This window comes from Dreissena polymorpha, chromosome 7 (assembly GCF_020536995.1).
Source record: "Dreissena polymorpha isolate Duluth1 chromosome 7, UMN_Dpol_1.0, whole genome shotgun sequence".
In the NCBI taxonomy this organism is placed as follows: Eukaryota; Metazoa; Mollusca; class Bivalvia; order Myida; family Dreissenidae; genus Dreissena; species Dreissena polymorpha.
In genome coordinates, this window is record NC_068361.1 from 89,769,343 (window position 1) to 89,785,591 (window position 16,249).

Below are 16,249 nucleotides of genomic sequence, written 5' to 3' on the forward strand. Positions count from 1 at the left end.
TTTAATACACTGCCGAAGTGTTTCTTAGTCGCAAGAAACAAACACAAGATCGGAATATCGCTAAACAAAATGCCAAAATCATTTCTGATATGGCTGCGATTATAAAGCTAGTCATTTGTCAGAGCCTGATTACGGAATCACTGTTCCATTAATTGATCATCTCGCGTTACTTTAATGGATAATAAGGAAATGAATCGCCATAGAAATTGAGGGAATGGATTAGTGTAACAAGATATCAACTCAATATACCATCTACAGAAATATGAGATCGTTTATCTAATAGTATTCAAAATAATTTTATAAATTTCAATAACTAACGCTTTAAAAAAGTCACTTAAAAAAGATCCCAATTAAGAAATAATTCGTGTACGTTAAAGTTTGTTGTCGACTAACCAACGGCCGGAAGTTTAGATGCGTAGGGAACCATGCATCTAAACTCCCGGTCGTTGGTTATTCGACAACAAACCATAACATAAACCAATTATTTCGATTCTAATACGGTTTCTACTAAAGATTTATACAATGTATCTTATTTTTTGTGTGTACTATTTTTGTGTGAAGGTCCGCGCATAATAATAACTTCCGGCTGGTCTGTCGATCAGATCTCCGCCCAATTTCCTGAACATAAGGCGTATGACCTAAACAAAATAGTTTTTTGACTCCAGGAGCTTAAATGTAAGTATAAATGGTCAATATTCTAGTAATTTCACATGTTTTCAGTAATTCGAAACTAAGTTACCTGAATTTTAGTCAACAACAACAACATGCTCAGTGAGATGTAAACAAATGTACTTCCTGCTTAAAGCAGCCGGAATTTGATAGATTTCAACGGTGGGTTTAAATAAGTTAGCAGTGCAAAAAAGTTCAATGGTAATGACCCATTTTGTCTGGCTCAGTTTGAAAGCATTTGCTGTGATAGTGCAAAGCATGTTGTCCACTGTGTGCGTATTCTTACCCGAAAAGATAAATGTGATTGCCGGGTTTATCTGAAAATGGGTTTTTTACGGGCAAGTTCCGAGACCTCCGAAAAGGTCTATTTTACCCCAGATACCAGTTTAAAGTGCTTTTTCTGCATTGTTTTGTGCTTTATTTGCAAGCTGTTGATGAGCTGCACTGAATATTGTCTGAATCTATTTTCAGGTTGGGACTGAAGGCCTTGTTTTGAGGGTGTTTTGCAGACCAGTGGTTGTCGGCCTGGTGATTTTCAAGAAAAACTGTAGACTGCCCCCTTAAGGTAAATATCCCAAATTTAACACCCAACGCCCCATAGTCAAAGGTGACATTTTTTGATAAAATAGAGTCATCAACACCTGAAAACAGCTTTCCCATTGAATTCTGAGCAATTTTAGCAGAGATATTAACATTCCAGTAGGGGGAGGTAAGCCTGATTTTTGAAGAAAACCCTATTTTGCTTGGTACGCACATCTGCTTTAGAGACGCAGTCTTTGTTTCTTTGTGCGATATGCTTAGTTGTTCATGCAAGAAAGACTAAGCTGACTTATTTCAACTATACGTACAACATTTAGTGCCTTTCAAACCATTTAAACCCCTAAATGTGCAGACACTTTGATGAAGAGTGAGTAAAAAACACTGATTTGAAGGGGAAAAACATCAAAATTCATTTATTTTTTTTAACTTTGACCAGTGTAGTGAGTAATTTTTGACTCAGGATGTAAGCTGACACTCATTGTGAGTGATTTTTGGCAATATGATTATATCTACTTCTCATATCTGTGCAAATTGAGTGATTTTTAGACTTGCGTAGAATACCGAAAGAATGACCAAAAAGTTGCGTGAAAATGCTGCCGCTGATATGCTCACTAAAAATAGTTTTAAATTGTACATTGCAGTTATATCACAAAGAAAACAACCCAGTTTCATCCAGAATTGACTGAAGACTACAAATAATTCAAATTTCGATGGGTTTAAAACTTTCGACTGCGATCTTAAGGAGGCAGTCTACAGTTTTGTAGCCCTATTTGCGCATTGGCCCCGGTCAATTTCCTGAACATAAGGCGTATGACCTAAACAAAATTGTTTTTTGACTCCAGGAGCTTAAATGTAAGTATAAATGGTCAATATTCTAGTAATTTCACATGTTTTCAGTAATTCGAAACTAAGTTACCTGAATTTTAGTCAACAACAACAACATGCTCAGTGAGATGTAAACAAATGTACTTCCTGCTTAAAGCAGCCGGAATTTGATAGATTTCAACGGTGGGTTTAAATAAGTTAGCAGTGCAAAAAAGTTCAATGGTAATGACCCATTTTGTCTGGCTCAGTTTGAAAGCATTTGCTGTGATAGTGCAAAGCATGTTGTCCACTGTGTGCGTATTCTTACCCGGAAAGATAAATTTGATTGCCGGGTTTATCTGAAAATGGGGTTTTTACGGGCAAGTTCCGAGACCTCCGAAAAGGTCTATTTTACCCCAGATACCAGTTTAAAGTGCTTTTTCTGCATTGTTTTGTGCTTTATTTGCAAGCTGTTGATGAGCTGCACTGAATATTGTCTGAATCTATTTTCAGGTTGGGACTGAAGGCCTTGTTTTGAGGGTGTTTTGCAGACCAGTGGTTGTCGGCCTGGCGATTTTCAAGAAAAACTGTAGACTGCCCCCTTAAGGTAAATATCCCAAATTTCACACCCAACGCCCCATAGTCAAAGGTGACATTTTTTGATAAAATAGAGTCATCAACACCTGAAAACAGCTTTCCCATTGAATTCTGAGCAATTTTAGCAGAGATATTAACATTCCAGTAGGGGGAGGTAAGCCTGATTTTTGAAGAAAACCCAATTTTGCTTGGTACGAACATCTGCTTTAGAGACGCAGTCTTTGTTTCTTTGTGCGATATGCTTAGTTGTTCATGCAAGAAAGACTAAGCTGACTTATTTCAACTATACGTACAACATTTAGTGCCTTTCAAACCATTTAAACCCCTAAATGTGCAGACACTTTGATGAAAAGTGAGTAAAAAACACTGATTTGAAGGGGAAAAACATCAAAATTCATTTATTTTTTTTAACTTTGACCAGTGTAGTGAGTAATTTTTGACTCAGGATGTAAGCTGACACTCATTGTGAGTGATTTTTGGCAATATGATTATATCTACTTCTCATATCTGTGCAAATTGAGTGATTTTTAGACTTGCGTAGAATACCGAAAGAATGACCAAAAAGTTGCGTGAAAATGCTGCCGCTGATATGCTCACTAAAAATAGTCTTAAATTGTACATTGCAGTTATATTACAAAGAAAACAACCCAGTTTCATCCAGAATTGACTGAAGAGTACAAATAATTCAAATTTCGATGGGTTTAAAACTTTCGACTGCGATCTTAAGGAGGCAGTCTACAGTTTTGTAGCCCTATTTGCGCATTGGCCCCGGTCAATTTCCTGAACATAAGGCGTATGACCTAAACAAAATTGTTTTTTGACTCCAGGAGCTTAAATGTAAGTATAAATGGTCAATATTCTAGTAATTTCACATGTTTTCAGTAATTCGAAACTAAGTTACCTGAATTATAGTCAACAACAACAACATGCTCAGTGAGATGTAAACAAATGTACTTCCTGCTTAAAGCAGCCGGAATTTGATAGACTTCAACGGTGGGTTTAAATAAGTTAGCAGTGCAAAAAAGTTCAATGGTAATGACCCATTTTGTCTGGCTCAGTTTGAAAGCATTTGCTGTGATAGTGCAAAGCATGTTGTCCACTGTGTGCGTATTCTTACCCGGAAAGATAAATGTGATTGCCGGGTTTATCTGAAAATGGGGTTTTTACGGGCAAGTTCCAATGGTAAAAGATTGTAGTTATTAGTTTCGTTATTATTAGTGGATATCGGAGCAAACTAGCTGTCTTATAGGACAGTTTAATAGCTGAAGAAAAACATCGCCAGTAAATTAAATATAACGGAGCAAAAGAAATACGAGCACATGAAAATAAATAAACAAACTCATGCGTTTATTTACTAGTTTTAGTCTGCTAAATCTATATAGGAATTATAAAGTCAGAGAAAGACTACCATAACCTGAAACCATTTTGGAAACGTAAGAAAATAACTATTTGTTTATCATTCGCATCGTCTTATCTTCCATCGTCTTATCTCCATACTGAAGTGAAAGTATTTAAATAAAAAAAATAAAAATAGCAGACACAACGTTTTTTTTATTCCTACGCATTCTTGTTTCATATTTCAATTTTTTCAAACATATATTAGGCCCTTACGCCGTGAACGTTATTATCAATGTATTACTTCTTAGGCATAAGTACATCCTAACCAAATTTAAAGGTTTATCTAAGTGCGTTCGTGATCATTACCAATTCTTATATAATACCGCTTTATAAACTCGTTCTCTTTAGCCTACATCATTATTCGCCACCACGTCTACAATAAAGTCTCCAATGATCGGTTATTATTTCAGAAAGATGAAAATGTCTAACAATTTCGGCAATCAAAATGTGACAAGAGATGTCAAGCTGCTGAATATTACTTTGTCAAATTGTCTTTCATGATCTATTAAACACCAAAACTTGTCCTAACATTGACGCATTGTGGTATTAAAACCACGAAATAATCAGCAATCAGTATCATTTTACGAATAAGCACGTTAATTTTGTTTGAGATTGATAGTTTGCAATACAATTGAACATTAAACAATTTTCTCAAAGTATAGAGGAACCATATTTATAGAATTTTTGTAAAATGATATATATAAAATTTGTGTGCACATCAACCCTCCTCCTCCTTCTCCTTAACCTCCTCAACCTCCTCAACCTCCTCAACCTCCTCCCCCTCCTCCTCCTCCTCCTCATCATCATTATCATCATCATCATCATCATCATCATCATCATCATCATCATCATCATCATCATCATCATCATCATCATCATCATCAGCAGCAGCAGCAGCAGCATCATCATCATCATCATCATCATCATCATCATCATCATCATCATCATCATCATCATCATCATCATCATCATCATCATCATCATCATCATCATCATTATCATCATCATCATCATCATCATCATCATCATCATCATCAACATCATCATTATAACATTCCGAGTCGTCATCATCGTCCCCGTTATAAAAAAAAATAACGCAAGATTTAAACCAACGTCGTCTTCAGGCTAACAATAAACATGCAATAACAACCTATTTGCGTGTCGTGTGTTATTTGACGTGTTTTATTGCTTTCGATTCCTTCTTACGATCCTTGCAAGAAATAGCAACAGCGCTAAATCAATTAGAATCCTACCTTGTGGATAAATATGACAGGCTGTTCGACAATTTATGGCGTCTCATCAAGGGGTTCGCCGAAGTGTTCATCAATAGAATATCTCTTAAACAAATATAAATATGTAGACTGGGAATTAACAAACTTGATGCGTTCCTCTTGATCGCGAGAGAAAACAAGAATCGATAAATCAACCGTCACTTAATATGCTTAACGTGTTCAGGAAAACAAATTTGATATATTGATACCGAACAATGAAATCTTATCTTGAGAAGAAAATTGGTTCTTCAATCCTGGATATGTTCCATGCATATTTTTATTATCATTTAAGGGCAAAATGGTTATGCTGAGCTATTGTCGCGGTCGGAATGTTGACGTCATACGTCGTCAGTGGTATGCCGTGCGTCGTTTTTATTTACCTTGTAATGTATGGAAGGGAATATCCGCCAGTCCATGCATGATGTTAAATGACATTCTCATTTTAACTACTGCCATATGCTTTCTGATACACGGTCTTTGCATTTTGTCTAGTTGCATTTGCTAAGCAAACATTTCATCCAATGTCGCATGTTGATAAGTTTATAGTTACTTCATATATATCTTTACTTCGTGTGTGTTATTGACAACTGCAGTTGAACTTTTGGAATTTGTATTAATGCTTATTCTAACGGCGTTCTGTGTTTTACTTTGTGCATTTGGCTATGTTGCTACTAAATTTAACAAGTTGTTAATACCTTTGTGGTTCTATATTACATCTTAAGTCGATTGCTAGTGCTTCTTTGATTAAGAATTAGTCTTCGGTATTGCGTACATCGCATTATTAATAGTTCACAATTCGAAAGGGGGGACCAGTATTACAAAACCTGATTCCAGCGCAAATTGCAGCGTAAATTACTATTGCCGGGAGATCACTATTAACATCAAAATCAAAATCTCCGGTATCAACCGTGAAACATCGACTATTTCTGGAATCCTTTGTAAAAAGCGGTGATAGAGTAAAAAACTTACCTGTCGACATAATGCCTATCGTTTTGCTTGGATTCCCACTATCGAGACCTTATTCCTGTTGAAAACGCTTTGAGTTAAATGATGCTTGAGAAAAATGATGCATAGGTAAGTTCTACTTTTTGTGATTTATTTACGCTATAACAGGAAATTAGAAGCTTCACGTGTCTCTGTTGTAACAAGTATCGCATGGGAATTTATTTGGTTTGAATTTTACAGCGCGTCAACAGTAGTTTATTTATATTGCAATGTCCGGCTCATTAGTGATAGAGAAGGGCCCCAAGCTTAAACAACTGAATCAATCACTTGGGTAGGACGTGAAAATAATGTGAAATAAATCAATTTCTCTAATATTATGTTGAGCTTAAGCATGTCAAATGCAAAAATGGAAAACAACAAATTGCTGCATGATTGAATAAACAGTTCAATATGTTCCAGCAGAATATTTCTTATTAAGATTGGCCTTATTTTTGTCTAAATCTTAATAAAATACCACTATAGATATTTGATACAGAGTAGCCAAAATTCTTAGCATTAACACTCATAACACACTATTATCATTATCAGAACATTAAAGGGGCCTTTTCACAGATTTTGGCATTTTTTAACTGATTCATTAAATGCTTTATATTTATAAATGTAAACATTGGATCGTAAAAGCTCCAGTAAAAAATCAAAAATAAAATTAAAAAAAGGAAAAGAACATTGCCCGGAGCAGGTTTCGAACCAGTGACCCCTGGAGTCCTGCCAGAGTCCTGAAGTAAAAACGCTTTAGCCTACTGAGCTATTCCGCCGAGTACACATACTGGACGTATTTTATACCTTATATAAGCAATCTTCGTAGTTTCACAAAATTTAACGACAAAAACAGAACTCTCCAAATTATTCAATCGTTTCGCGTTGCAACGCTTTATAATTTATAGGTTTTAAAATCGTCAAAAGATGCATATAATGGCTATATTACACCATGGTAAATGTTCAGTATTACTGTTTCCTCACAAATATCATAACTAAAACGAAAATGTGCGAATCTGAAACAACTTTTTTCAATTTTGTCAATTTACCAAAGCGTGAAAAGATCCCTTTAAGACTGGTCCCTGAAGGATTTTCTTAAGCTGCTTTTTGCCCCAATTAGTCTGATTCACCATTGTGCTAGTGTCTCTCCCTGGTAACGTCTAGCTCCTTCAACAGGTGGTCATTAGTTGTAACCAGGAACCTGCATTTACAGTAGGGAAGTGAATGCAATACACTTGTCTTGTTAAGGTTGAAATCATTTAATATTTAGCTTGATTTATGCAAGAGCTTAGGCCTTATAAAGAAACGTTAAGCATATGAAATTGTATAACTGATAACTTATTAAAGTTATTATGCCCCCCTTCGAAAAAGAGGGAGTATATTGTTTTGCACATGTCGGTCGGTCGGTAGGTCGGTCGGTCGGTCCGTCCGTCCACCGAATGGTTTCCGGATGATAACTCAAGAACGCTTCATAGGAACATTGATCATGACTCGCAGATGACCCCTATTGATTTTCAGATTACTAGGTCAAAGGTCAAGGTCACAGTGACTTTAACCTTTAAAAAGGTTTCCGGATGATAACCCAAGAACGCTTACGCCTAAGATCATGAAACTTCATAGGTACAATGATCAAGACTCGCAGATGACCCCTATTGATTTTCAGGTCACTAGCTTACTTTGGATTTAAGGGCAAAAACATTTTAATTATATAACTGATACCAGCAGAGTTACCGGTATAACCTGTGCAGTTTGAGCCTGACTCAACTTGATACACATTTAATTTGTATACAGTACTTATAAGTGCCATGTTGTGGAATCTGATTTTCTGTATTGCAGCGATGTCTTTGCCCAATTGGAAAAAGGACGGGTACACTTGGGAATTATTATTTTTTAATTCAGAAGTGTTTGAAATATCCTAAACTAGGGAACTCATTCCATAAACCTTTTTAGAGTTAGCTGCTAAAAGCATTTTCCTCATCATTAATTATGTAGGGAGTTTCAAGAACAAATTGAAAGTACAGGAAGGTCTTGTAAACAATAATTAGGAAGTATTCAATAATAAATGACTTCTTTAAGTTTGCACAGTAAAATAAGATGTATATGCATGAATATTATGAAATGATATAAATCTTTACATTAAAAAAGAATTAGTGTGGTATAGACTGTAGTTCCAAAATATCTAGCACAGGCCTCTTTAGTGATGCCTCCCTGATTACACCTGGGTGTAATACATGTAGTCCAGTGCTGACACTGCCACAGTTCCTGTATTTGTATTTCCATGCCTCCTTCTTTTACTGTCGGGTGCAAACATTGACTTTGCAGCACTATTGCTACTGACAGAGGTTACTGGTGCAGGTACTGGTATTGTGTAATCCTGTCACATGTGTTGACATTCAACAAATCTGCTGCCTGCCTTAAAAGAGCAGCTGCTCTTTGCTGTTGGCTCATATCTGCAAATGTATTCATGTACATTATTTTTTTTATTTATAAAAAAAAAGTCACCATTATGTAGTATAATCATAGATTCGAGAGATAATTACTGTTACGTAGTCAGATATTACGCTTGATGATCTAAGTTTCTATACATTTTGTACAGAAATATGGTTTTATCTGCTTTGCTCTTCTAAGTACCATCTTTATGGAAAATCTCCACCCCCCCATTATCTTACATGTACTAACATCTTGATGTGTTTGTTTGTATGGTGTTTTTGCCCGTGTATTTAACTTACATTAAGGCAAAGATACACTTAATTATATGCTTCCTGGGTTTCACCAGTACTAGGCTAGAGCTCTGCAGTCTTGCCAGAGGAAACTCCCATGAAAACAATCAGCACCGCACGTGAGCATCGAACCCAGGACCCCTGAGTTACAAACCGTAAACATTAACTGGGTCACTGGGCTACAAATTTTAGATGCAAAGAAAAACAATATCGATCTACCATTTAAGTATATACACGAACAATCTTCACTTAATGTGTCTGTTTGAAGACACCTGTTAGGTAACTGTTCAACACATACTGTGATCAACTCAAACTTATCTTGGTCAACTTATACCTGTTTTTTAGTCAACTGGTACCTATCCAAAGTCATCTCGTACCCAATATACAGAAACAGGTAAAATATGGTCAACATATATTGATAACAGAATAAAACAGTATCCGAAATATCAACATTTGAAATGAAAAAGAGAAAAGAATTAATTCCAGAAAACATAATTATTTTTGTTCGTAAATGAGGTAACTGTGCAAACTTATTTTCTCACATTGCTTTCCATTTTAATTAGCTCTTTGTATGAATTTCCATGCCGTATTGGGGATAAACTAGTAAAAAACAATTAAAAAGAATCATTTGAATAAGATACAATTTTACCAACCTAGGTATCAACCGATTTGATTAGATAAATGACAGTGTTACGAATATATGCGATGAAAACAGAATGAAGTTAATAGTTAAATTCAAACAAGCCAACAGTTAGACGTTTTGATCATCGTAACCCACTTTCGTTACAATGATACTATGGGACGTTTAACGTGTTTACAAATGAAAACAAGATTACGTCCATTAACTTTAAATAGACCTTAATCACAAACCAAATGACAACTCAACGTTCGAAATGGGGATTACAATCGTATGCAATTTACCTAATAAACAAGTACACTAAACAAGTAACCTTTACCTGAATAAGAACAGTGAAAGATGCGTTCGAAACGACGCGGTAGAGTAATTCATCTGGTAGATATATAATACAGCACCCTTCTAAATATTAACCTTTTAGGTTACGCATGCGAAATTAATTTCCTTCTATATTCTATATAAAATAGTTAAAGTTCGATATCAATTTTTACCATGATCAAGCAATGACCCACTATATCATCATACATCATTAGAAAGATAAATGCATAATCTTTTGAAAAAAGGATGTCATTAAATACTATACGTTGTAACGGAAAATATTCACCTTAGAATAGGCAAACCGGTTTTGACAGCTGTGCAGGCGACCATTTTGGGCTCAAATAGTATGACCTAGTTTCAAAGCCGGGAACCATCAACAGAAAAAGTAGAGCACAAAAATGGCTTTTTTTTCTTATTGCTTACTAATATACCTTCAAATTAATACCAAAAACAACCATTTGCAATGTATTTTACAAATCCTATGCAGCATGCACTGAACAATGTGTGCTAAGTTTCAAACTGACTGCATGTAACCGTAAAAACAGGAGTTCCGGTTTGGGCTTATGTGACCTTTTACGAAAACTACCGTAAACGACCGACAACTCTGGTTCTCCGTCGTGTATGAATTCAGTATTACTAATTCGTTCGTCTTAATGCATTCGGCATTCGGCTTACTTCATGTGAGCTGCTGCCTTATGCTTATTCGTTTCGCTTAGTAGAACTTACAACAAATGCCATTTTCTAGCAATACTAAGAATTGAAATGATAATATTTCAGGAACAAGAAGATAGCCACATGAACAATTTAACAGAAATAATTCATTTGTCATTTACTCGAGAGAATACATGGTTCACATCCATCGAATAAACATTAAAAAGAAGTATGCAAGAAATATTTCACTAACTGATAGAGAAACAAGCATAAAGACATAAAGAAGACGCAGTTATTTCATAACAAATAAAATAAAACAAAATGCAATTGTAATTTAGCAGTATGCAATTGTCATTTAGCAGTTTGCGATGGCATTTAGCAATATGTAATTGTCATTTGGCAACATGAATGGACTGGCGGATATTCCCTTCCATAGTAATGGCTCTAGACCCATTTTTTTCATCCAATCTCGAAGAACCTTGGTCATAATGTCGACTTTTAAAATATTCTTGGTCGAGTAAGCACCTTTGCCACGTTTGTAAAAATCTCTATCCCCATGTGAAATCTTCCACTCGACAGGCTACATAAAATGTTACAATCTATCTTAATGAACTGCGGTCATTCATGTGTATCACGACTATATATATATCCATTTTTAATCTGGGTCAACATTTTAATTACCAGGTCAAATCTACAACAATTTATGTAATTTATTTAATTTGAACTCAGGATGTCGATTTAGGGCCAGTTTAAAAAAACCGGTAATCTCATTATATACGCGTCATCTGTTATGTATATAGACGTTTTGCTGCTTCACTTAAGAATAGAATAGCATTTTTCTGCATTTCATCGGTGTATGATAAGTCGGGAAAATTACGCCTAATTTGCATTAACGCAGACGGCGTTTATGCATAAATTAGGTGTATTTTCCCGACAGTTCATACACCGATGAAATCCAGAAAAATGCTATTCAATTCTTATAATTACAACACAAAAAGATCTTTAAGCTGAAATTCTTTCATGGTAAGGGTCATGAAAGTCCTTTTTAATCTAGCGTATGAATCTATTTTCAGTTTCGGTTTCATCTCCGTCAAATGGGTATACCGTTGAAGTCAGCGCAAAAAAATATAACGTCATTTCGCTATTGACCAATAAAAACAACGCCATTAAGTTTCGCGCAAAATATAACGTCATTTTGGCAACTTGTTTATGACCAGAAAGAAGCGCAATGAATATTCATGTTCAAATTTGCATAAGTGGGTTCATCGGAAAATGAAAAACCGGTCACGTGAACAAATTATCCAATCAGAATGCAGCATTCATATGAAAGTGACAGAAGTTGTAATTATAATTGGTTGGTGGTTTAACCAGTGTTATATTGTTGGAACATTGATTACATTGTGGTTGCAAAACAGATGTTTACTTTAAACAGATGTGTTTTCTTTGAAAACCTTTTATATTGTATAATCAGCTGTTGCAGCAAATAGCGACTTACACATATCCGTAATGTCAGGTACGTTTCTTAAAAGCAAACACGGTTAGTCCGATTACAATTCATTTCAATGCAACATTAACTTGAAACGACGTCTTCCTCATGTTATCACAATGTCTTTCCCACCTGTCCGCTCATTAACTCCATGTCTGGTCGGATGAACAGCGGGCATATTGCCTCATTTGATGAATGGCTTAATGAGGCGCTAGGAATCAAATGGCAATAGCGGTTTTGAATCTAAGCCGCTATTGCCATCTCGTCTTATGTTGTCTGATCGCGTTTTTGCAATGTCATAAAACATTGTGGTTCGGAAAAGAGAGAGCGCTAATGTTAATATAAGTGATCAACATAGAAATAGATTCATGTAATTAGTCTGTAGAAAGCATAGTCTTTCAGCGCGATGTTTAATATAGGAAATGAGATATTTAACTAGCATAAATGACCGTCAACATTAATACAATATTCATTTACTTTCTTTAAAGAGTTGTATAACTATCGAATAACCTGATAGTGTCTTTGTTTCAGAAACATCCGCAGTGGTTTGACGACTGCACATTAGTCATCGTTTAGTATCCCTTTTATATGTATTGATATACATACGTATGTTGGAAGTTGCAATATATCTGTGTAGTTTCGCAAATTGATGTCAAAATTGCATGGTAAAGCCTGTTACGCGACAATTAACGCACTCAGTTGCATGCAGTGTCAATGGCATTCGCCATCGTTATGCTTTAAAGGTTTATCCGACAATTAACGCACTTGCATGCATGCACTCTCAATGTTATACGCCATGGTTATGCCATTTACGTTTATGCAACAGTTACCACAATTACTTGCATGAAGTGTCAATGGGTTACGCCATTGTTATGCCATTTAAGTTTTCGCGACAGTAAACGCTCTTACACGCATACAGTGTCAATGTCATACGCCATGGTTATGTAATTAAAAATTACGCACGCGGCAAAAAACGCACTTTCTGGCATGCAGTATCAATGTCATACGCCATGGTTATGCCATTTTAGTTTACGCGACAATTAGCGCATTTATGTGTATCCAGTGTCAATTGAATACGCAATGGTTATGCCGTTTGAGCGACCATAAACGCACTTGCTAGCATCCAGTGCCAATCGCAAACGCCATGGTGGTGCCATTTAAGTTGTACAAGACAGTTTACGTACTTGTTTTCATGCAGTGTCAATGTCATACGCAATTGTTATGATAATTAAGTTTACGCGTCAATATCATCAGCCGTTTAAGTTTACACGACAATTAACGAACTTATTTTTATGCGGTGTCTATGTCATACGCCATCGTTATGCCAATTAAGTCTACGCGACAATTAATGCACTCATTTACATACAGTTCCAATGCTATACGCCATTGTTATGTCATTTAAGTGTACGCGACAATTTACGCAGTGTCAATGTCATACGCTATGGTTATGCTATTTGGATGGTCGCAACAATTAACGCACTTGATTGCATGCAGTGTCAAAGTCATATGCCATGTTTATGCCATTTCAGTGTACGCGACATTTAACGCACTAACTTGCATGCAGTGTCAATGTTTTACGCCATGTTTATGCCATTTGAGGTGTCGCGACACTTAACGCACTTTCTAACGTGCATTGTCAATGTTATACGCCATGGTTATACCATTTCAGTGGTTGCGACAATTAACGCGCTTGCTTGCATGCAGTGTTAATGTCATACATGTCTTTAACCAACATTGGTATCTTTTGTCCGGCTATTTTTTCGTTATTGACAAAATATTATTCGTGGCGCACGACTCTAAATGCTTAAGATCTGGATTATATCGCACGATAAGAACCTACCAATGTGTTTAAATGCAACTTGTTCAAGACCTTCCAGAACGGTATAGCACATTACGTACTATTGTACTGTTCGTTCTCCTAAGACATTGACCGTATTTTAATTCATATGTGTTTGTCGTTGTCATGAGTCCGGTGTCGGGCATTGGGTAATTTGCCTTATATAAAGTACCTCGTAGAGACGATGGATTTGGCGATAGGTCAATGCCATATAAAAAAGTACATCATAATGATATTGTAATTGGGCAGTATGTAACTTACCATAAATAAATAACCTTGCGTTGATGATTTTATTGGGCAGTATGTCACTGTTCAGTTAAAAACTACCTCGTAGTGACGATGGATTTTACAAAAGGGCATTTGCCACATATAACATGCCTCGTATTTTATGATCGAATTGGGCAATAGGTCAATTGCCATACATAAAATAACCCGTTATGAATATGGAATTCGGTACAAGGTTACTTGCATTACATAAATGGCCTCATAATGAGTATTTTATAACGAAATAGGTCACCTGTCAGGAATAACATGCTTAGAAGTTATACTTAGATTCAACCATTATGATGCCTAATGAGTTAGTCATTTTTTATATGTTGCTACATTTAAGAACTGGATTGAGTTTCATGTTAATGTTTTTAACCTTATTTTAAAACACACACACTTTACAAACAAAATATATGTATTGCGCATTTTGTAGAAACTTGTATTTGGAACCATTGATAATACCTGGCGCCACTTTGCCCTATATCATAATAACTACGCTGGCTCATAGTTGTAACATCTACAGAAATAAAAGGTATCGTAGATTAGGAGACTACATTTCACATGGCGAGATTACTCTTATGTAGTTTATTCCCATCGTTGTTTTGATAAATCTCCGAAGCTATCTCTTTATTGAAGGATGTTTCTTACTGTTTGATGCACTCTTTGTAAACATTGTCTCTGCCAGATCGCAGACTGGTGTAAATTTAAGCACATGCGCGCTCTTCAAAATATGGCATATGGGACAAGTTGTGCTTGTTTAACACATTTCCCGATATATCAACTTCAACGTTGTCTGTTCCAATCAAAATAACTCATGCTAACAATCAATTATAGTTCCATATTATCTTATCTTATTATTTGATCCTCTCTCTGGGGAACGGGGCTTATCTAATGTGAGTCAAGTATCGTCCCAGGTTAGCTGTGAATTCCTCTAAGACCAATCAGGGTCCAAACTTTTCTTCCGCCTACAGTGGAGTTTGGTTCAGAAGAGACTTCTGTTAAATGTAAAATTGCATAAAAGCGGAAAGTGTCGTCAATGATTAGCCTGTGCTAACACGTTATAAAAGCGTAACGTAAACCATAGGTATTTTTTATATAAAAAATAAGAAAAAGGCTAGTTTATGCTAGTAAGATGCACTGTTGTAAAGGAAAAGGACGTTTACACTAATACAATTTCGTTAACATGTATATGATTAGCTGGCTTGATATCGTTTAAATATGGTTTGTGTTCAGTTATAATACTGTTCATAGGTACAATTTATGATCGCCGCAATAACACATTTAGATCATTTCTCATCTACGGTTAAATTGATGATATTTAATAAATGATTCCTAACGAAGATTATCTTCGGCAGTTACCCCATTGTTCATGAAGTTTGTGTTGAACGCAGTGTGCATTCCAGTTTGAATATTAACAGACTAATATTCATGGAATTTTTGTCATGAACACATTGTTTGAAATAAAAAATAATAATTTTATGTGCTAACTACCGTGCTAGAAATAACTTTGAAGTAGCTGTAGAATATTATAGTTTTGAATATATTCTTAAGTTTTGGAATAAGTCCTAGACTTAGTTAGTGAAAACGAACCCGGAAGTTTAATAATTCCTATATTTAATCCTGGCAGGTATTGCATTTTTGCTTTTACGATTAATGCATGAACACACCAACAGTCTTAAGAAGCCACGTGACATATATTTGTGTTCACATTATCCAACCTTTAGCTATTAAACTGTAATGGTTGACACACATGAAGTCTCCCCATTTACAGACAATACAAACGAGGGATGAGGTAGTAAGCACCTCATAATATTATCTCGTTAAATGAATTGTTTGATTTAGCACTAATTACATGACGATTTTGTGTACCGTACCTCAAAATAATTGGTTAAGCTGGTTATTAATTAAGCAAAAGACAATGTTGCGTTGTATTTAAAGGTTTGATTTGATAGAGGTGTTCTCGAAAGCAGCCAACTCTTTGCGGGAAGGTTATAGTCACTCATGGTGAAGTTATCAAATAAGACCAATTATACATTTTAAGCAGGTAGTTGTACGTAAAATTGAAAAATGTAATTT

General features: G+C 35.6%; 1 long non-coding RNA gene across 2 annotated transcripts; it reads left to right on the forward strand.

Annotated features, from left to right (window-relative positions):
• Positions 1–666: 666 nt before the first annotated feature.
• Positions 667–2,761, forward strand: LOC127838697 (uncharacterized). 2 transcript variants are annotated; one of them, XR_008029912.1, is made up of 3 exons: positions 667–831; positions 1,141–1,234; positions 2,527–2,761. It is a non-coding gene; the product is annotated as an uncharacterized LOC127838697 (long non-coding RNA). The 2 variants fall into 2 exon arrangements; XR_008029911.1 differs by having other exon boundaries at positions 668–870.
• Positions 2,762–16,249: the final 13,488 nt, after the last annotated feature.